The 24,033-nt window shown below is 39.5% G+C and overlaps 1 pseudogene; it reads left to right on the forward strand.

Moving 5' to 3' along the window:
- Positions 1–1,112: 1,112 nt before the first annotated feature.
- Positions 1,113–6,209, forward strand: LOC100978496 (RNA-binding protein NOB1-like; annotated as a pseudogene).
- The last annotated feature ends 17,824 nt before the right edge of the window (positions 6,210–24,033 follow it).

Here is a 24,033-nt window from a genome sequence, read left to right on the forward strand (position 1 = left end):
GTCCACCAGCTAATTCCACTACCTACTGGCTCTGCTACACCACAGTCTTGGTTTTTACCAAAAACCATCATAAGTTGAGATATCTGTAGCAGAGGAATGGGGCAATGCCATGCCTGTAGTCAGTGATAACCTGTATTTCCAAGAAAGTACAGGTGGTCCTTGACCTACAGTGGTTTGACTTACAATGGTTTAACTTGGGATATTTTGACTTTATGATGGCACTTTCAGCTGTGTACATTAGTAGTCAGAACCTATAACCACTTTGTTTTACACTTTCAGTGCAGTAGTCAACAAGTCACATGAGATATTCAACATTTTATTAGGAAATGGGCTTTGTATTAGATGATTTGCCCATCTGTAAACTAATGCAAGCACATTTAAGGTAGACTAAGTTAAACTATGAAATTCGGTAGGTTAGGTGTATTAAATGCATTTTGACTTAACAGTATTTTCAACTTATGATGGGCTGATTGAGATGTAATCCCACGGTAAGTAGAGGAGCATCTATATTATAAATCCAGCCAAATATTCTCCTCATTGCTGAGGTCAGAAGTCTAGGACTTCTCTTCCCTCTTATGTTAATAAGTCTTAATGTTTTGTAAGTGTGACTTTTCCTTTTCTCACAGATCTATCCTCTCTCTTCTGTTTCTACTGCTTGGGTCAGTCTCTCAACTATCTTTGATTTAGACACTTTGAATAGCATTCTAATGTGTTTCCATGTCATTGATCTTTCCATTTTCCATCCATTCTTTATGGTGCTCCTGAGTTAATTTCTTTAAAATATAGATTTGATTCTCTATATACTTAATCAAAAGTCTTTTGTGGCTCCCTGTGACCTACAGAATAAAGCCCAGCTCTTTGCACAGCTTTCTATCCCTTTGCATAACACTTCTGGTAACATGAGGGACTGAAACAATATTAATATAAATGGGCTCACATCTCACAGGGAACATCGAAATGCTGATTAATAGATCCAAATATAGTGCTGGCGTGGCCGCCAGGAGGCGCAGCCAAGTCGCGGCTGCTCGTCCTGGTTCCCAGAGGCCCAGACTTGAACTTAGGAGCCAGCGCAAGCTCCGTGCGCGTGCGCGCTCCCCGCTCACGCAGCCAACATGGCTCCAGTGTAGCACGTTGTGGGGGATGCTGGGGCTTTCCTGCGGGATGCGGCTCTGCAGGACATCGGGAAGAACATTTACACCATCCGGGAGGTGGTCACTGAGATTCGGGACAAGGCCACATGCAGGCGGCTTGCTGTCCTGCCCTATGAGCTGCGGTTCAAGGAGCCCTTACTGGAATACGTGCGGCTGGTGACTGAGTTTTCAAAGAAAACAGGAGACTACCCCAGCCTCTCTGCCACGGACATCCAAGTGCTTGCACTCACATACCAGTTGGAAGCAGAGTTTGTTGGGGTGTCTCACCTAAAACAAGAACCACAGAAGGTTAAAGTGAGCTTATCGATTCAGCACCCAGAAACACCTCTGCACATTTCTGGTTTCCATCTGCCCTCCAAGCCTAAACCCCCACAAGAAACAGAAAAAGGACACCCAGCTTGTGAGCCTGAGAACCTGGAATTTAGTTCCTTCATGTTCTGGAGAAACCCTCTGCCCAACATCGATCATGAACTGCAGGAGCCGCTGATTGACAGAGGTGAGGACGTTCCAAGTGAGGAGGAGGAGAAAGAGAACGGGTCTGAAGACAGAAAAGATGACAGCGATGACGACGGGGGTGGCTGGATAACCCCCAGTAACATCAAGCAGATCCAGCAGCAGCTGGAGCAATACGACGTCCCCGAGGACGTGCGGGTTGGCTGCATGACCACAGACTTCGCCAGGCAGAATGTTCTGCTGCAGATGGGGCTGCACCTGCTGGCGGTGAACTGCATGCTGATTCGTGAGGCCCGGAGCTACGTCTTGGCTGACACGGCTGTTTCAAGACAAAGTCTGACATGAGCCGAGTGTTCTGTTCACACTGTTGGGAACAAGACCCTGAAGAAAGTGTCCGTGACCATCAGCGACGACGGCACCCTGCACATGCACTTCTCCCGCAACCCCAAGGTGCTGAACGCCCGCGGCCTCCGGTACTCGCTTCCCACTCCCAAAGGGGGCAAATACGCCATCAACCCCCATCTCACCGAGGATCAGCGCTTCCCTCAAACGCAACTCTCCCGAAAGGCCGGGCAGAAAACCAACGTATTCGCCCCTGACTACATCGCTGGGATGTCGCCCTTTGTCAAGAATGACATCTCCAGCCGCTCAGCTACCCTACAGGTCCGGGACAGCACCTTGGGAGCTGGGCGGAGACGCTTAAATCCCAACGCTTCCAGAAAGAAGTTTGTGAAGAAAAGGTGAAGAGCGAGTTCCCGCAGGCAAATTGGATGGGCGTCTGGCCGCCGTGGAGTTCCGGTGACCCATTTCCCCAGCCGTGTCGTCTCCAGGACCACCCGATGGAAATTAACAGGCGGGCTTCACGGTGCGGTTCTGCCCGCCCATGCCCTGCCGGGTCTGCACGGAACTGGACTGTCCCATGGCCTGTGAGCATCGGAGCGCCTGGCTGCCTGCCAAGGAAGGGGAATTGGATAAAAACAGAAAGAACAATGCCCTGGAGCCAATCTTCAAGAAAGGAATTTCCAAAGGATAATATTTTTCTAAGAAATGCGGCTGCAAGCTCCTGTGCATTTTATTAAATAGGCCAAATTTTTGCTGCTTAGGTCATCTCGAGGCTGACACTTGAGCTGTGTGCCCAGTTCAGATTTATCTTTTTGCTAGAAAATACAAGGTTATAATAAAACTAAAAAAAAAAAAAAAAATAGATCCAAATATATATCTCACCTCAAAAGAAAGAACAATAAGAGCTGGGTTGGGGAAACAATAAGGAATGATAAAGCCTGTATAGTAAGATGCTGCCCAGCCATATAAAAGGGTTTCAGCCCCAGATAAGGGCTGTAGAGGGTAAGGGCTGAGCTTCTACCCACCACATGTGGAGAAAATATGTAGCTTTGGCCCATGTGAAAGGAAAATGGACCTAAAACACTGAATAAGTTCAACAGCCTCTAAGGTCTGGTCTATCTGTGGAAATGAGACTACAAAAATTCTAACCATTAGCCCAGAGGAAGCTGTAAGGAAGGCTGCCATTTGATCAGGCCAGTGGGAGAGGGAAGGTTCCAATGAGAAATCAAAACCTCAGGCCCATCCAGAATGGGTTTCGTTCTAAATTTGCATTGCCTGTGTTGTAAAGAAACCCCAAAATAAACATTGACCTAGGCTGTGAAATCCCCAGAGCCCAGTCAGAAGCAAACAGGAAGCTATTCAGTGAGAACATGTCTACAATTCAATGCTCATGGACATTTTCCAAAAAAAAAAACACAGAAGATTATTTTTCCAATAAAATATTACAAACCCTAGGAAAAAGCAATCCACCATGAGCCAGGGAAGATGCAACAATTGAGAAAGTAGTTCACCAAAAACTGGAGGTAGTAGAACACTTTGATAAAAGGAAAGAATATAGAGTTCGATTGGCTGTCATCGGACTAGTCTTGGAAACCAAAAACTACCAAAACAAAGGCAACTATTCTTTGAAAAGTTGTCTCTTTTAGGGGCAATGTGCTACCTTGATGTGGCTTCCTAGTGTACATTTCAATTCTCTGCTCCCTTCAGATTTCCTTTATCTACTTAAAAATAATAACTCTTTGCTCTTTACTTCCATTTGAATGTATTCTTCCATATGCCATATGGAAGCCAGTATAGCTTAGTGTTGTAACATTAGATTCTGTAATTAAAATTTCTGAATTTACCTTGATGCTGCCACTTACTGGCTGTGTGATCTTCAACTTCACCTCCTTTTTTTTTTTTTTTTTTTTTTTGAGAGAAGTCTCACTCTTGTCCCCCAGGTGCTTGAGTGCAATGGCTCGATCTCAGTTCACTGCAACCTCTGCCTCCCAGGTTCAAACGATTCTCCTGCCTCTGCCTCCCAAGTAGCTGGGATTAAGGCGCCTACCATCATGCCTGGCTAATTTTTTGTATTTTTAGTAGAGACGGGGTCTCACCATGTTAGTCAGGCTGCTCTCGAACTCCTGACCTCGTGATCCACCTGCCTCGGCCTCCCAAAGTGCTGGGATTACAGGGGTGAGCCACCACGCCCAGCCAACTTCACCTCTTTTTCAAGTTCCTCACTTGTAAAATAAAGATAATGGTTTGTATCTAGCAGGATTGATGAAGAGATCTGATGACATAGCACTGTAAAGCTCTCTGCCTAGGACCTGGCACAGAAAAGTAATAAATAAATGTTATTCATTATTATTCTTACTAATTACCTTGCACACATTATCATATATCCCTGCAACAATTTTGTAAAAAAAAAATTACCTCTATGTTACATATTGGGAAACAGTTCATGGAGGTTAAGTATTATACCTGAGATAATGTTGCTAGTAAGTAGTAGAGCTTGAGCATGAACCCAGATCTCTTTGACTCTGAGACCTACGTGGTCAACCTCTACACGATACTGTACTGATAAAACTACTCATGAGCCCAAAATGATCACCCTCAACCTTCTCTGCTAACTCCAGGATTCACCACTGATAGGCAACAATTTCTCTATGTCTTAATGTAAATTCATTTATTTACTGAACTTATCATGCTTCTAATATGAGTCTAAGCACTGCATAAGGCATGGGGGTCTACAGTAGGGAGTAATGCTGCTGCAATCTAGTGAGATGATCAGACAGTACCTACCCTAAGTAAAAGTGTGTGTGTGTGTGTGTGTGTGTTTAAAATTGTAAAGAGTACTGTGAAAAATATCACAGGGCACAGTAACAGGGTGACAAGTGAAATCTCCTTTAACAAGAGTGTCACAGAAAGGCATCTGCCAGAAGATAAAATTTAGGCTGAGACTTTTAAAGTGTTTAAAGGAGCCAATATGTGAGGAACAAAAGGCAGAGTAATCATGTGCAGAGGCCATAATGTGGAATTGCCGAGGCATATTGGAGGAATGCAGCAGTGCTGGAGCCACTGAGGACAGGGGATCTGAGGAGAGAGAGCAAGTAAGGGAGAAGAGTGATGAGGAAAAAAGGAGCCGAGTGGTCATGGAGGTCCATGTTGTGGAGTTCAGATTATACATTAAGTGCAATGAGAAACCACTGAAATTTTTTTTTTTTTTTTTTTTTTTTTTTTTTAATTTTATTTATTTTTTATTATACTTTAAGTTTTAGGGTACATGTGCACATTGTGCAGGTTAGTTACATATGTATACATGTGCCATGCTGGTGCGCTGCACCCACCAACTCGTCATCTAGCATTAGGTATATCTCCCAATGCTATCCCTCCCCCCTCCCCCCTCCCCACCACAGTCCCCAGAGTATGATATTCCCCTTCCTGTGTCCATGTGATCTCATTGTTCAATTCCCACCTATGAGTGAGAATATGCGGTGTTTGGTTTTTTGTTCTTGCGATAGTTTACTGAGAATGATGGTTTCCAATTTCATCCATGTCCCTACAAAGGATATGAACTCATCATTTTTTATGGCTGCATAGTATTCCATGGTGTATATGTGCCACATTTTCTTAATCCAGTCTATCATTGTTGGACATTTGGGTTGGTTCCAAGTCTTTGCTATTGTGAATAATGCCGCAATAAACATACGTGTGCATGTGTCTTTATAGCAGCATGATTTATAGTCATTTGGGTATATACCCAGTAATGGGATGGCTGGGTCAAATGGTATTTCTAGTTCTAGATCCCTGAGGAATCGCCACACTGACTTCCACAATGGTTGAACTAGTTTACAGTCCCACCAACAGTGTAAAAGTGTTCCTATTTCTCCACATCCTCTCCAGCACCTGTTGTTTCCTGACTTTTTAATGATTGCCATTCTAACTGGGGTGAGATGATATCTCATAGTGGTTTTGATTTGCATTTCTCTGATGGCCAGTGATGATGAGCATTTTTTCATGTGTTTTTTGGCTGCATAAATGTCTTCTTTTGAGAAGTGCCTGTTCATGTCCTTCGCCCACTTTTTGATGGGGTTGTTTGTTTTTTTCTTGTAAATTTGTTTGAGTTCACTGTAGATTCTGGATATTAGCCCTTTGTCAGATGAGTAGGTTGCGAAAATTTTCTCCCATGTTGTAGGTTGCCTATTCGCTCTGATGGTAGTTTCTTTTGCTGTGCAGAAGCTCTTTAGTTTAATTAGATCCCATTTGTCAATTTTGTCTTTTGTTGCCATTGCTTTTGGTGTTTTGGACATGAAGTCCTTGCCCACGCCTATGTCCTGAATGGTAATGCCTAGGTTTTCTTCTAGGGTTTTTATGGTTTTAGGTCTAACGTTTAAATCATTAATCCATCTTGAATTGATTTTTGTATAAGGTGTAAGGAAGGGATCCAGTTTCAGCTTTCTACATATGGCTAGCCAGTTTTCCCAGCACCATTTATTAAATAGGGAATCCTTTCCCCACTGCTTGTTTTTCTCAGGTTTGTCAAAGATCAGATAGTTGTAGGTAAGCGGCGTTATTTCTGAGGGCTCTGTTCTGTTCCATTGATCTATATTTCTGTTTTGGTACCAGTACCATGCTGTTTTGGTTACTGTAGCCTTGTAGTATAGTTTGAAGTCAGGTAGTGTGATGCCTCCAGCTTTGTTCTTTTGGCTTAGGATTGACTTGGCGATGCGGGCTCTCTTTTGGTTCCATATGAACTTTGAAGTAGTTTTTTCCAATTCTGTGAAGAAAGTCATTGGTAGCTTGATGGGGATGGCATTGAATCTGTAAATTACCTTGGGCAGTATGGCCATTTTCACGATATTGATTCTTCCTACCCATGAGCAAGGAATGTTCTTCCATTTGTTTGTATCCTCTTTTATTTCCTTGAGCAGTGGTTTGTAGTTCTCCTTGAAGAGGTGCTTCACATCCCTTGTAAGTTGGATTCCTAGGTATTTTATTCTCTTTGAAGCAATTGTGAATGGGAGTTCACTCATGATTTGGCTCTCTGTTTGTCTGTTGTTGGTGTATAAGAATGCTTGTGATTTTTGTACATTGATTTTGTATCCTGAGACTTTGCTGAAGTTGCTTATCAGCTTAAGGAGATTTTGGGCTGAGACGATGGGGTTTTCTAGATAAACAATCATGTCGTCTGCAAACAGGGACAATTTGACTTCCTCTTTTCCTAATTGAATACCCTTTATTTCCTTCTCCTGCCTGATTGCCCTGGCCAGAACTTCCAACACTATGTTGAATAGGAGTGGTGAGAGAGGGCATCCCTGTCTTGTGCCAGTTTTCAAAGGGAATGCTTCCAGTTTTTGCCCATTCAGTATGATATTGGCTGTGGGTTTGTCATAGATAGCTCTTATTATTTTGAAATATGTCCCATCAATACCTAATTTATTGAGAGTTTTTAGCATGAAGGGTTGTTGAATTTTGTCAAAGGCTTTTTCTGCATCTATTGAGATAATCATGTGGTTTTTGTCTTTGGCTCTGTTTATATGCTGGATTACATTTATTGATTTGCGTATGTTGAACCAGCCTTGCATCCCAGGGATGAAGCCCACTTGATCATGGTGGATAAGCTTTTTGATGTGCTGCTGGATTCGGTTTGCCAGTATTTTATTGAGGATTTTTGCATCAATGTTCATCAAGGATATTGGTCTAAAATTCTCTTTTTTGGTTGTGTCTCTGCCAGGCTTTGGTATCAGAATGATGCTGGCCTCATAAAATGAGTTAGGGAGGATTCCCTCTTTTTCTATTGATTGGAATAGTTTCAGAAGGAATGGTACCAGTTCCTCCTTGTACCTCTGGTAGAATTCGGCTGTGAATCCATCTGGTCCTGGACTCTTTTTGGTTGGTAAACTATTGATTATTGCCACAATTTCAGCTCCTGTTATTGGTCTATTCAGAGATTCTACTTCTTCCTGGTTTAGTCTTGGGAGAGTGTATGTGTCGAGGAATGTATCCATTTCTTCTAGATTTTCTAGTTTATTTGCGTAGAGGTGTTTGTAGTATTCTCTGATGGTAGTTTGTATTTCTGTGGGATCGGTGGTGATATCCCCTTTATCATTTTTTATTGCGTCTATTTGATTCTTCTCTCTTTTTTTCTTTATTAGTCTTGCTAGCGGTCTATCAATTTTGTTGATCCTTTCAAAAAACCAGCTCCTGGATTCATTAATTTTTTGAAGGGTTTTTTGTGTCTCTATTTCCTTCAGTTCTGCTCTGATTTTAGTTATTTCTTGCCTTCTGCTAGCTTTTGAATGTGTTTGCTCTTGCTTTTCTAGTTCTTTTAATTGTGATGTTAGGGTGTCAATTTTGGATCTTTCCTGCTTTCTCTTGTGGGCATTTAGTGCTATAAATTTCCCTCTGCACACTGCTTTGAATGCGTCCCAGAGATTCTGGTATGTTGTGTCTTTGTTCTCGTTGGTTTCAAAGAACATCTTTATTTCTGCCTTCATTTCGTTATGTACCCAGCAGTCATTCAGGAGCAGGTTGTTCAGTTTCCATGTAGTTGAGCGGCTTTGAGTGAGATTCTTAATCCTGAGTTCTAGTTTGATTGCACTGTGGTCTGAGAGATAGTTTGTTATAATTTCTGTTCTTTTACATTTGCTGAGGAGAGCTTTACTTCCAACTATGTGGTCAATTTTGGAATAGGTGTGGTGTGGTGCTGAAAAAAATGTATATTCTGTTGATTTGGGGTGGAGAGTTCTGTAGATGTCTATTAGGTCCGCTTGGTGCAGAGCTGAGTTCAATTCCTGGGTATCCTTGTTGACTTTCTGTCTCGTTGATCTGTCTAATGTTGACAGTGGGGTGTTAAAGTCTCCCATTATTAATGTGTGGGAGTCTAAGTCTCTTTGTAGGTCACTCAGGACTTGCTTTATGAATCTGGGTGCTCCTGTATTGGGTGCATAAATATTTAGGATAGTTAGTTCCTCTTGGTGAATTGATCCCTTTACCATTATGTAATGGCCTTCTTTGTCTCTTTTGATCTTTGTTGGTTTAAAGTCTGTTTTATCAGAGACTAGGATTGCAACCCCTGCCTTTTTTTGTTTTCCATTTGCTTGGTAGATCTTCCTCCATCCTTTTATTTTGAGCCTATGTGTGTCTCTGCACGTGAGATGGGTTTCCTGAATACAGCACACTGATGGGTCTTGACTCTTTATCCAACTTGCCAGTCTGTGTCTTTTAATTGGAGAATTTAGTCCATTTACATTTAAAGTTAATATTGTTATGTGTGAATTTGATCCTGTCATTATGATGTTAGCTGGTGATTTTGCTCGTTAGTTGATGCAGTTTCTTCCTAGTCTTGATGGTCTTTACATTTTGGCATGATTTTGCAGCGGCTGGTACCGGTTGGTCCTTTCCATATTTAGCGCTTCCTTCAGGAGCTCTTTTAGGGCAGGCCTGGTGGTGACAAAATCGGTCAGCATTTGCTTGTCTGTAAAGTATTTTATTTCTCCTTCACTTATGAAGCTTAGTTTGGCTGGATATGAAATTCTGGGTTGAAAATTCTTTTCTTTAAGAATGTTGAATATTGGCCCCCACTCTCTTCTGGCTTGTAGGGTTTCTGCCGAGAGATCCGCTGTTAGTCTGATGGGCTTCCCTTTGAGGGTAACCCGACCTTTCTGTCTGGCTGCCCTTAACATTTTTTCCTTCATTTCAACTTTGGTGAATCTGACAATTATGTGTCTTGGAGTTGCTCTTCTCGAGGAGTATCTTTGTGGCGTTCTCTGTATTTCCTGAATCTGAACGTTGGCCTGCCTTGCTAGATTGGGGAAGTTCTCCTGGATAATATCCTGCAGAGTGTTTTCCAACTTGGTTTCATTCTCCGCATCACTTTCAGGTACACCAATCAGACGTAGATTTGGTCTTTTCACATAGTCCCATATTTCTTGGAGGCTTTGCTCATTTCTTTTTATTCTTTTTTCTCTAGACTTCCCTTCTCGCTTCGTTTCATTCATTTCATCTTCCATTGCTGATACCCTTTCTTCCAGTTGATCGCATCGGCTCCTGAGGCTTCTGCATTCTTCACGTAGTTCTCGAGCCTTGGTTTTCAGCTCCATCAGCTCCTTTAAGCACTTCTCTGTATTGGTTATTCTAGTTATACATTCTTCTAAATTTTTTTCAAAGTTTTCAACTTCTTTGCCTTTGGTTTGAATGTCCTCCCGTAGCTCAGAGTAATTTGATCGTCTGAAGCCTTCTTCTCTCAGCTCGTCAAAATCATTCTCCATCCAGCTTTGTTCGGTTGCTGGTGAGGAACTGCGTTCCTTTGGAGGAGGAGAGGCGCTCTGCATTTTAGAGTTTCCTGTTTTTCTGTTCTGTTTTCTCCCCATCTTTGTGGTTTTATCTACTTTTGGTCTTTGATGATGGTGATGTACAGATGGGTTTTCGGTGTGGATGTCCTTTCTGTTTGTTAGTTTTCCTTCTAACAGACAGGACCCTCAGCTGCAGGTCTGTTGGAATACCCTGCCGTGTGAGGTGTCAGTGTGCCCCTGCTGGGGGGTGCCTCCCAGTTAGGCTGCTCGGGGGTCAGGGGTTAGGGACCCACTTGAGGAGGCAGTCTGCCCGTTCTCAGATCTCCAGCTGCGTGCTGGGAGAACCACTGCTCTCTTCAAAGCTGTCAGACAGGGACATTTAAGTCTGCAGAGGTTACTGCTGTCTTTTTGTTTGTCTGTGCCCTGCCCCCAGAGGTGGAGCCTACAGAGGCAGGCAGGCCTCCTTGAGCTGTGGTGGGCTCCACCCAGTTCGAGCTTCCTGGCTGCTTTGTTTACCTAAGCAAGCCTGGGCAATGGCGGGCGCCCCTCCCCCAGCCTCGCTGCCGCCTTGCAGTTTGATCGCAGACTGCTGTGCTAGCAATCAGCGAGATTCCGAGGGCGTAGGACCCTCCGAGCCAGGTGTGGGATATAGTCTCGTGGTGCGCCGTTTTTTAAGCCAGTCTGAAACGCGCAATATTCGGGTGGGAGTGACCCGAGTTTTCCAGGTGCGTCCGTCACCCCTTTCTTTGACTCGGAAAGGGAACTCCCTGACCCGTTGCGCTTCCCAGGTGAGGCAATGCCTCGCCCTGCTTCGGCTCGCGCCCGGCACGCGCACCCACTGGCCTGCGCCCACTGTCTGGCACTCCCTAGTGAGATGAACCCGGTACCTCAGATGGAAATGCAGAAATCACCCGTCTTCTGCGTCGCTCACGCTGGGAGCTGTAGACCGGAGCTGTTCCTATTCGGCCATCTTGGCTCCTCCCCCCACTGAAATTTTTTAAGTAGAGGAATGACATGATCTGATAGTATTTTTTAAAAAATTACTCCAACTGGATAATGGGCTTAACAGATAACATGCTACAAATGAAGAAACCAAGTAGGAAGCAATGGCAATACATCAGTAGTGATAGGAGAGTAACAAAGAGAAATGAATAGAGGCAAGATATATTTTTGAGAGAAAATGAAGAACAGTGCTGATGGATTGAAGAGATTCTGACATAACAGTCTCTCACCCATTCAAGATTAGGCCTAATACATCTTGAGTCGCTGCTTAGTCAATGATTGGCTTCCTCTGAGCTCTGTGTCTATCCCCAACCAACCAGCTATGATCAGGGACCAGAGGCAGCATGAGGGGTAATCCTTGGAGAGGCTGTGGATGAAGCAGGCTCTATGAAAAAATGTCACATTTCTTCTATTCAATCTCATCTCCCATACTAGAGAGTGAGCTCTTCATGACATGAATTTTTATCTTGTCAAATTTGTACCCCCACATCAATTAACAATGTTTTTTACATAGCATGTGCTCGATAAATATATTTCCAAATAAACTAAATTACTCAAGACTAAATCAATGTCACATGAAATTGAAAATCTGTCTCTTTTTTTCTCCCTATCTCTTTTTGTGTGTTCCCTTTCTGTCTCCATGTTCCTTTCTCTTCCATGTAACTAGTATTTTTTTTTTACTTGCTGTCAGACTTTACCATTCAGAAATGACCAAAACAAAAGGAAAAAAATGGTACAAAGAGAAAATCAGCAGTTCTGTTCAATAATAGCCAATTGTTTCCCTGACAGCATCCAGACAAATAGTCTAAATCACAAATGCATTTGTGACCCTCATTTTGGAAAGGCTGCTCTAATCTTAGGGATGGAATTGAACTTCAGAAATGGGTATCAAGGTCCTTGGGGGCCCCTCAATTTGCTGTTCCAACACCCCAGTGGCTGAACTGCTACCATCCTTTTTCATTCGCTTAATAAAAGTAACAAGAAAAACCATAATAGCCAAATTTTTCTCTCAAATGCCAATGTAGCGAGCAATCATTCCCAAATTCCAAGTCAGTAAAAAGACTACTTTGAACAATGCTTTATTTTTACCTCATTTATTTCTCAATTTTTATCCCTAGATTAGATATATTCCTATGAAAAAGGAGACAATACCTCGAACAGCAGAATAGTTTAAAGTTGTGAAGCAGATTAAGCAAAGAATTATGTATAATCACCATAGAATCGCTAAGCTAATCATACTTCTCTCGTGCCTTTGTGTAAGACAGTCAAAAGGCAGCCTAGATTTAAAATGAAAAAAATCACAGCATGACTGGACATGGGTTCCAGGAGCTCCTTTTTAGGAAACAGTAGATCATAAAGTAGTCCTCATTGGATAACACAAAATTTGGGTAAAAAACCAACCACAATGCTATGGAAACTTGAAGATATTATCTACTGATTTTACACTATGATTGCGTTCAGATTTTCACTGGACAACATTTTCAAAAATGCACAAATTTCTTAGCTCTTACACATGTGTAAGCACTAATACATATGTAAATACAGAAGATAGGTGTTTTCTAAAGATGCTAAAAATTTATTTTTTAGATTATCTCATGGTAATATTTTACAGAACTAAATTTGAAGGACATATATGATTAAAAAACTAAATTGTTCAGCTACAAATGCTTACATGTTTATTATCTGGATGATAGCAAAGTCTTTTAATGGGCATGGATTTTGGTTAGTGAAAGTTTCAATAAGTCATATATGCACATCTTTCAATGAAAAAGATTCTCATGGACTCACAATATGGACTTAAATTTATTTCAATGTCACTTTAATATGTGCACTGAAAATTAAATAATAAAATTAAGCATAAACATATGTTTACTATTCTTTATAAAATCATATTAATTTCTTTTTGTTGTTGTTGTTGTTGTTGTTGTTGTTGAGATGTAGTCTTGCTCTGTCACCAGGCTGGAGTGCAGTGGCATGATCTCGGCTCACTGCAACCTCCGCCTCCCAGGTTCAAGCGATTCTCCTGCCTCAGGCTTCCAAGTAGCTGGGACTACAGGCACACACCCAGCTAATTTTTGTATTTTTAGTAGAGAAGGGGTTTCACCATGTTGGCCAGGATGGTCTTGATCTCCTGACCTCATGATCCGCCCACCTCGGCCTCCTAAACTGCTGGTATTACAGGTGTGAGCCACCGTGCCCAGCCGATCACGTTAATTTCAAATGACAAATGATGTTTTGTTGAAACCAAATAGCACTTTTTAGGTTTAATGAAAAAGATATATTTCAGGTCTAGTTTCCTATTTGTTTTATCTACAAATTAGCTTTAATGACAATAATGCAAAGGATGACTTTTACATAAATGTGTTTTTCAGAAAACCTAATACACTAAAATCTTTGTGCTCTATTTCAGGATAATCAGATCTCACATTTATCCAAATCAGCAAATAAGAAAATAAAGTTTCTCTTGATAATTCTCTACAACTATCTTGTTTCCTTGAATATATTATTACACTTGTGGCATTATTAAAACCTTAATTAAAATTGGTATCTGATCAATTATAAAAGGAACTTGGAAAAGAAAATTTCTTATATATATTTATACATTATATATTATATAAAATTAAGTATATGTATATATATACTTAATTGCTAATAAATTGTTGCTGAATGGTGTGAACAAAGGTGGGATCTTCACAATACATTCACACCAAATCATAATATATCATTAAGTTCTATGGCCCAGATGCTTTTGAATTTTGCATACCTGTGTTGAAGCATTCCATATTATAATCATTAGTTCACTGTTTTTCTGTATTTGAACAACTGTGGAAAACCTCCATGTGTGTAGTGTGCTAACACAGTATTTAGCCTCCACATGTTACGAAAAAAGTCATAAATATACACAGAAGCACCAAAACTATATGAAATTTAGTTCAACCAGAATATACCAATTTGCAGATCGTAATCCAAATGAAACACTAAATTTAAAATATCTTCTGTATACTTCAAATCCCCAAGAACACACACATATGCATACACACACATACCACACACACACAGCAGTGTGAAAAATACTAGTTTTTTACAGGAATGCTGGTAATATTTTTTACCCCTTAACACATAGGCAAGACACTTGAAGAAGTATCCCAGGGTTATGCTCAGTTCTGGATGGTTATTTATAACTCCACTCATTTCTCTCCCACTCAAAAAAAAGCATATTGGAATTCAAGTCACATGAATTCATAGAGATAACCCAAAATATGATCTAATTTACTTGTAAAGCATTTTGCTAAATTAAAAATTTAAACAATAATTAATAAATTATTTGTAGTACATTTTAGAATACTAGGAATATCATTGATTTTACCACAGTTACAGTTAAAAATAAAATAAAATTTAGGGGAGAACCAAAGGGGAGGGGGTAATTCACTACTAGTTTAGACATAAATTTTATTTCATTCATCATTTAAATATCAAAATAATATTTTAAATGAAAAATAAAATATTCATTTCATTGTTTCAATTCTCCATGCCCTTGAAAAACACAAGCTATTTGGTTTAGTTCACAGTTCTCTTTAGTATCAATTTCTAATACCTTTTTAACCCTAGGCAAAAATCAGTCTGCATGCAAACATACCACTGAGTTCTAAAGGGGCTGAATAATGTTAAATTCACAAGTCAGATATCACATGATACATATCCAAGAAAATAATTATTTCTCTTAATTAACAAAAATACTTCCTTATGAAATTCAAAGAAACAGTTTTTTTTTCGATTTTTAGGTTTTTTACTGGCCAATTTACACCCTTAAGAATCATTCTTACAGCTAGATGGCATTTAGAGGCAGTCTCCATAAGAATCAAGAGCATAGAGGTTGGATTTGGAGAGACATGAGTTTAAATCCTGACTCAGCTTACTAGCTATATAACCTTGGACTAATTACTGACTTCTCTATGCATGTTTACTCTTCCATAAAATGAGCATCATGATACATAATCACACTAAGGAAGGGTTCTTAAATCAAATAAAATTTGTGACATTGCAATCTGTAACAGTAACAATTGAGGGCCAATAATTATTAGCACATTAAGATTTAGTGTTAGCTATTTTAAAACTCCCTCCTTTCTAAGATCAGAACCAGTACAATTATTCAAACTTTATGAATGAGACTGCAGTCATGCATCATTTAGTGGTGGGAATATGTTCTGGGAAATGCACTGTTAGTTGATTTAATCATCATGCTAATATCAGATTATACTCACACAAACCTACGCGGTGTAGCTTACTATACACCTAGGCTATGTGGTGTAGCTTATTACTCCTAGACTATGAACCTGTACAGCATGTTTCTGCACTGAATACTATGTGCAACTGTAAAACAATGTTAAGTGTTTGTGTATCTAAACATATCTAAACATAGAAAAGGTAAGGTATAAAAGGTTAAAAAAAGGTACACCTGTGTAGGGCACTTATGAATGGAGCTTGCAGGGCTGGAATTTGCTGGGTGAGTCAATGAGTGAGTGAATGTGAAGGCCTAGGACATTACTGTACACTACTATAGACTTTATAAATACTGTACACTTAAGCTACACTAAATTTATTTTAAAACATATTTTCTTCCTTCAACGATAAATTAACTTTAGCTTACCATAACAGTTTTACTTTATACACTTTTTAAATTTTTTAAAAATTTTTTATTCTTCTGTAGTAACACTTAGCTTAAAACACAAACACATTATACAGCTGTACAAAAATATTTTCTTTCTTCATATCCTTCTTCTATAAGCCTTTTTCTATTTTTCAAATATTTAATTCTTTTATGTTACTTTTTAAACTTTTTAGTTAAAAACTAACACAAACCTGAAAAACCAAGAAATGGGGAAAGGATTCCCTATTTAATAAATGGTGCTGGGAAAACTGGCGAGCCACATGTAGAAAGCTGAAACTAGATCCCTTCCTTACACCTTATACAAAAATTAATTCAAGATTGATTAAAGACTTAGATGTTAGACCTGAAACCATAAAAACCCTAGAAGAAAACCTAGGCAATACCATTCAGGCCATAGGCATGGGCAAGGACTTCATGTCTAAAACACCAAAAGCAATGGCAACAAAAGCCAAAATTGACAAATGGGACCTAATTAAACTAAAGAGCTTCTGCACAGCAAAAGAAACTACCATCAGAGTGAACAGGCAGCCTACAGAATGGGAGAAAATTTTTGCAATCTACTCATTTGACAAAAGGCTATTGTCCAGAATCTACAATGAACTCAAACAAATTTACAAGAAAAAAACAACCCCATCAAAAAGTGGGTGATGGATATGAACAGACACTTCTCAAAAGAAGACATTTATGCAGCCAAAAGACACATGAAAAAATGCTCATCATCACTGGCCATCAGAGAAATGCAAATCAAAACCACAATGAGATACCATCTCACACCAGTTAGAATGGCGATCGTTAAAAAGTCAGGAAACAACAGGTGCTGGAGAGGATGTGGAGAAATAGGAACACTTTGACACTGTTGATGGGACTGTAAACTAGTTCAACCATTGTGGAAGACAGTGTGGCGATTCCTCAGGGATCTAGAACTAGAAATATCATTTGACCCAGCAATCCCATTACTGGGTATATACCCAAAGGATTATAAATCATGCTGCTATAAAGACACATGCACATGTATATTTATTGTGGCACTATTCACAATAGCAAAGACTTGGAACCAACCCAAATGTCCAACAATGATAGACTGGATTAAGAAAATGTGGCACATATACACCATGGAATACTATGCAGCCATAAAAAATGATGAGTTCATGTCCTTTGTAGGGACATGGATGAAACTGGAAACCATCATTCTCAGCAAACTATCACAAGGACAAAAAACCAAACACTGCATGTTCTCACTCATAGGTGGGAATTGAACAATGAGAACACATGGACGCAGGAAGGGGAACATCACACTCTGGGGACTGTTGTGGAGTGGGGGGAGGGGGAAGGGATAGCATTAGGAGATATACCTAATGCTAAATGACAGCGTAATGGGTGCAGCACACCAACATGACACATGTATACATATGTAACAAACCTGCACATTGTGCACATGTACCCTAAAACTTAAAGTATAATAATAATAAAATTTAAAAAAAAATGATGAGTTCATGTCCTTTGTAGGGACATGGATGAAGCTGGAAACCATCATTCTCAGCAAACTATTGCAAGGACAGAAAACCAAACACCACATGTTCTCACTCATAGGTGGGAATTGAACAATGAGAACACAGGGACACAGGAAGGGGAGCATCACACTCCGGGGACTGTTGTGGGGTGGGGGGAGGGGGGAGGGATAGCATTAGGAGATATACCTAATGTTAAATGACGAGTTAATGGGTGCAGCACACCAGCATGGTACATGTATACATATGTAACTAACCTGCACGTTGTGCACATGTACCCTAAAACTCAAAGTATAATAAAAAAAAGTTAAAAAAATAAAAACCTGTACAAAATGTTAAAGGTCTTGCCTAGGAAATCCATAATCTTCTTGACATAGCAATGGATAGAGAAAAAAGCACAGGAAGTTCAGCATCATCTACTTCTGTTGTGAGAGGGGAGATTTCTGTGAAAAATAGTGAAATCATGGTCTCATCACTCCTGTATCCAGCATTGATTTATTTTATACAACATGAATCTTTGTAAGTATTAGAACAACTTGTATAATGCTAATATATATTATAAATGTAGAATAAAATTATTAGCAATTAGACTACCAAGATAATCTGTTGATTAAAATTAACAAAGGGTATCTCTAAGTTGTTGTAAATGGTCTATAATAGTAGTGATTTATTATCTTGATTAACATAAAAATCCACTGGCCTGTTCTTTTTAAACAAAAAAAGAATAAACATTTATCTAGTGTTCTTTCAAAAAAAAACAAAAAACAAAAAAAACTAAGACACATTAACTTAGACCTACACAGGGTAAAGATCGTCAATATCACTGTCTTCCACCTCTACATCTTTTCCCACTGAAAGGTCTTCAGGGGAAATAACATGCATGGAACTGTCATCTCCTATGACAACAATGCTGTCTCCTGGAATACCTCCTAAAGGACCTCCGTAAGGCTGTTTTACAGTTGACCTTTTTTTATAAGTAGAAGTAGTAAGCTCTAAGTAACAATTAATGGTATAGTAACGGTATAAACCAGTAACATATGTTAACATCTGTGATGGGAGGAGGCTGCCTCAAAGGTCTCTGACATATGTTAACATATCTTACTGACTATGTTACTGGTTTATACTATACTTTGTTATTTTAGAGTATATTATCAAGTATGTACTGTATATAATTGTATGCAATATACTTTCCTATACCTGGCAACACAAGTTTGTTTACACCAGCATCACCACAAACACATGAGTCATGCCACGATATTACAATGGCTATGATGTCACTAGGCAATACAAATTTTCACCCCCATTGTAATCTTATGGGACCAGCCTTATTTATGCAGTCTATCATTGACAGAAATAACTTTATGCAGTACATAACTGTATTGAAGTTCAGGAGATCAAATCACTTGTCCTAGAATCACACAAATAGAAAGTGGTAAAATCAATAGAATTCTAAGTCTGTCTGACTCTAAAGTACATGCTCTTTCCTTCCTACCTTAATGCTTCCAGCCAAACAGTCCACCCAAGAATGAGTCTTGGTGGTTTCTGCAAGGTGGTGATAGTCAGTAACCCAAAGATGCACCTCTGCCACCAGGATACCCACGTTCTCATCCTCCTTCTGCCAAGCACTAGCTGAGTACCCTAGGGAGAGTTACGTTATGTCACTGTGCTTCTGTTTCCTCACCCATCAACCAAAGATTATATGTCATCTATCTCAGAGGGTTGTTGAGGGGATTGAATAAGGTATGCCATACAAAAAGCTTAAAACAGTGCCTGGCATTACAATTTTTACTATCCTGATTGTCTTCTAGGGCCAATAGGATAATGAACTGTAGTATTCTGAAAAAGTTACTAAATAGATTTCCCTGTGATGTAGAAAACAGGTTGCAGAGAGAAATGCCTTTCTTTTTTATTTTATTTTATTTTTTTTATTTTATTATTATTATACTTTAAGTTTTAGGGTACATGTGCACAATGTGCAGGTTAGTTACATATGTATACATGTGCCATGCTGGTGTGCTGCACCCATTAACTCGTCATTTAGCATTAGGTATATTTCCAAAAGCTATCCCTCCCCCCTCCCCCCACCCCACAACAGTCCCCCAGAGTGTGATGTTCCCCTTCCTGTGTCCATGTGTTCTCATTAGAACTGCCTTTCTTAAAAGTCTCCTGCAGCACTCAGTGACATCTCAGACTTCCTCTTGTGACACAGTTATCAACAGCATAAGGGGGATCATTTTTCTAGCAATTGTGCATGCTTGAGCCAACTGGAATTGAGAATTTGTTCCAAGTTTCCAGCAGGTTCAAGGACATCTATTCTCTATAGCGAAAGCAAGTCCTTCTTCTTTTTCAAGAAAGCCACACTCAGAATCAGGAGAGACACACACAGGAAAATGGAGGGGACACTCAGCTATTGAGCTGCATCAACATTTATGGGTAACAATTGCCAAGCATGCCTGAGTCACCCCTAAAGCTAGCTAGAATTGTCAGCCAAAGCCTCCCTTCAGGGAATCCCAGAAAGTCCGTAGGAAACATCAACACAGTTTCTCTTTGTGAAAACCTCCAAATGTATCATTAAAGTTCCAGAGGGAATATTCAAACTTATGGTATTTATTTTCTTAAAAGAGTTTAGATGGGAAGCGCCTGAGTACTGAGGATGAAAGGCTATATTTATAATTACATAAGTTGTGGAAAATTGCTGTCATTCAGAGACTGGCCAGGAGTGTGGATGAAAAACTAGGATGGGTTTTTTTCCTACCCAGAGGCTACTTTAATTCTTTCAGCCTCATAGCTTTATAAATTCTCAAATTAGGGAGTCTTAAAACAGAAGCTTCTATTTTGGCAAAGATTCATTAATATTCATTTATGTCCAGTTTCTCATACCTGGGGTAGTTATACATAATGTTTTTAATGTCTTAATTCTGGCTTGTAAAAAATATTTTAAAAGACACATTCCTTATACTTGTATCATGTATAATCTAATTACAGTCTACAGGGTTCTTTGTTTTTTGGACATCAGGTACAGAATGTTCTCTTAATCATACCATTCAGTTCACAGCTAATTATCACTGGTCTATACAAGGCACTATCTCGTTTTATTTGACTCTGGGTTTTATTTTCTTTTTGTTTTGTTTTTGTTTTGTTTTTAGACAGGACTCACTCTGTCCCCCAGGTTGCAATGCAGTGGCACGATCATGGCTTACTGCATCCTTGACCTCCTGGGTTCAAGTGATCCTCCCAGGTAACAGGGAATACAGGTATGCGCCACTGTGCCCTGCTAATTTTTTTGTATTTTTTGTAGAGACAGGGTTTGCTGTGTTACACAGGCTGGTCTTGAACTCTAGGGCTCAAACGATCTGCCCACCTCAGCCTTCCAAAATGAGCCACTGCACCCAGCAGTGAAATCACTTTCTTTTAATTCTATAACCCACTCACCTTTTTCTCTTTCCTCTTAGACAACTATTGTAATGTGTTTGATGTCTTTCTGTTTTCATGAATTCTTGCAACATGTATATTACTCATTTTTGCATGTATTATCTTATAAAATAGTATATATTTTAGTCTGGTTATTTCATTTTTGAATAAGCGATAGGTTTCTAAGATAACCTACTTAAAGAACATCTAATTATTTGATTCTAACTACTGCATAGAACTTACTCTGTGTATATTTCCACCATGTTTTCCCTATTCCCTCTTCTCATGAAGGACCCTCTCTGTTACTGCAATGAGTACCTTCATACATGTATACTTAGAGGTTAGATGACAGACTGTCCAATCCAGAATACTTCTGAGAGAGATTAGTGGTACTATTACTTAACCTGCCAAGGTAAACTAGTTCATACGGCTTATGTGACATCCTTTGGGATCTACACCAAAGCAAGCATAGTATTCACATGTTTTAATCCAACTACTACCAGATTACTCACCAGAATACAGTACTAGGCTACACTCCAATCAGCACAGACACAGTCTCTATATTGTTTTCATTATAATATTTGCCTATAGTTACGTTCTTAGGATTTTTAATTTATAAAAGGCTCTCAAGTCAATATCAAGAAAAACTAACCCAAATACCTAAACAATTTTAAAGTCATTAAAAAAATTTATCGGTCTAAGATATAGTCAGGAGCCAAATGTCATCTCAGAGCCATATGTTCATTTATGTGTACAACTGATTAAAGATGTATTGGTAAAAATCTTATATCTCAACATTTCCAAATATTTTCTTCATGAAGATACACTCAATGACACTCACATTTGGGACTACTAAGATTATTTGCCTGTGATACGTAATCTGTGCATATAAGCTGTGAAATCACCTCTTTACCTCCCACTGACCCTTACCAATAGTATATTAGAACACTAGCTTTGAGAACCAATGTTATGTATTTCAGTATGTAAATACACTATGCATGTCATCCTATGTAAGGAAATCTTCCAAATTACTAAAGCTTATTCCTTTAAGTGTCCAAATTTTATTTTAATTCTAACTATATTTCCACAAAAGCATAGCCACGTATAGAAACAAGTGCTTTAAGATATTTTTCCTTTACCAACCACCCTATCCCAAACCTCTATTTTTTATGGCTCCCTGGATAAAGATTTTGTTTTCTAAAGTTTGTTGTCTGAAATCTATGACATATAGGACTTTTTATATACAACAAATACCTATATTATGGGTTACTACGGAGTCTGGAATCACTGGAAATATATACCTTGTTCATTCAAGGTATTACAGACTATGGATGTGAGAAAAAAAGACTAGCCTATGTCTTCTCTATGCTACTCAGAACCTTAAAGGGCTATAACAACTATGTCAACAAGATGGTCCAGGTATGAAAAAATAAGTATAATCAGAATATTTGGCAATAGCAGAAAAGACAAAAAATTTGCTCCTGATTTGTGACCCTAAAAAAAATTAACTCGTTTTTATATTGCCAAGTAATGAGTACCACAAACATCTTCAATACATGCTTGTTCCCCTCACCTCAGTTACATACGATTAACCTCCAGTTCATTTTTCATAGTTTGTTTTCCTTTTGGCTAGCCTAAATCATGATGCTGCTTTTGAATAGAAGAAACTTGAGTGGGTGTGAATGTAGTCAATACTAGGTCTTTTTGGGGAAAAATTTGGCTTCACCCTCACCTTCCTTCCCTAGAAAACCAAAACAAATATCTAGCATAACAATTATCACCAGCAATATCCCAGACCTCAAAGCTGAGGCTGAGAAAATTTCTAGGGCCACAGAAAAGTAAAAAACTCCAAGCAGGTGGTAACACAATTGGACTTCTGTATCTGCAACACCCCTCTCCCCAATCTGCCAGGCACTATACGTGGAAAAATACCCCTGGATTCAACAGTTTCTACACATGGCAAAGTGAGATCAAGGTGGGCAGCCAGTTTCCTCACCATCTTGAGTTCCCTTGCAGGGAAACCTTTTCTACCTCAACCCACAGAAACATTGTGAGTGCCTATAGAAAGAAAAACCCCTGAAGGCAGCTAAAGACAAAGTGGGGAGACAGGACTAGCAACCCTAGCCGGTTAAATTCTACTCTTTATCTCAGCTAAAGACAATGCCAAATCAGAGGGGTTATTCAGCAGCACCATGCTGTAGGCGGTAGGCTCCACAGGTCTTCTAAGCATGAACCCTGACTCAGATTTTCAACATTGTTGGGGTGTCTCCTTTAAGACCTCCTCCCCAATTTGAGACAAACAGTGCTCCAAATCTTTGCAAGAGCTGAACGAAGCTGGGTTTATGGCACCATCTAGTGATGAAAAGGAGGCAGTTATCTAAGTAAACGTACCTTAGGAAGACCAAAGAAGCCAGAGAGTAAAGCATGGAATAAATAACCAATCCTTCAGTGCAAAGCCATAGACATACATCCACAAGAAACAATAGTAAACAGGGAACCATAACATCCCCAAGTGGAAAAAATAAGGAGTCAGTGATCAACTCTAATGAAATGGTGATACGTGAGCCCTCAACTCAAGAATTCAAAATAGAAGGTCTAAGATCACTCTAAGATAACACTGAAAAATCATTTCAGAGATTTATAAGAAAAATTAAATAGATTAAAATAATTTTTTAAAAATCAAACAGAAATCCTGGAACTAAAAAATGTATTTGCTGAACTGAAAAATGAATTAGAGGCTCTCAATAGCAGACTAGATGAAGCAGAAGAAAGAATCAGTGAGCACAAAGAGAGCCTTCAAGAGAGTTTGAATTTCTCCTCAGAAAATGAGATTTTCTTTTCTATGGCATTTTCAGGCTGCAAATTTTCCAAACTTTTATGCTGTGTTTCCCTTTTAAAGCTGAATGCCTTTAACAGCACCCAAGTCACTTCTTGAATGCTTTGCTGCTTAGAAATTTCTTCTGCCAGATACCCTAAATCACCTCTCTCAAGTTCAAAGCTTCACAAATCTCTAGGGCAGGAGTAAAATGCTGCCAGTATCTTTGCTAAAATGTAACAAGAGTCACCTTCGCCCCAGTTCCCAACAAATTCCTCATCTCCATCTGAGACTACTTCACCTTGGATTTCATTGTCCATATCATTATCAGCATTTTGGTCAAAGCTATTCAACAAATCTCTGTGGCGTTCCAAACATTTTCCCCATGTTCCTGTCTTCTTCTGAG

The sequence above is a fragment of the Pan paniscus genome, chromosome 3 (assembly GCF_029289425.2).
Source record: "Pan paniscus chromosome 3, NHGRI_mPanPan1-v2.0_pri, whole genome shotgun sequence".
Lineage (NCBI taxonomy): Eukaryota > Metazoa > Chordata > Mammalia > Primates > Hominidae > Pan > Pan paniscus.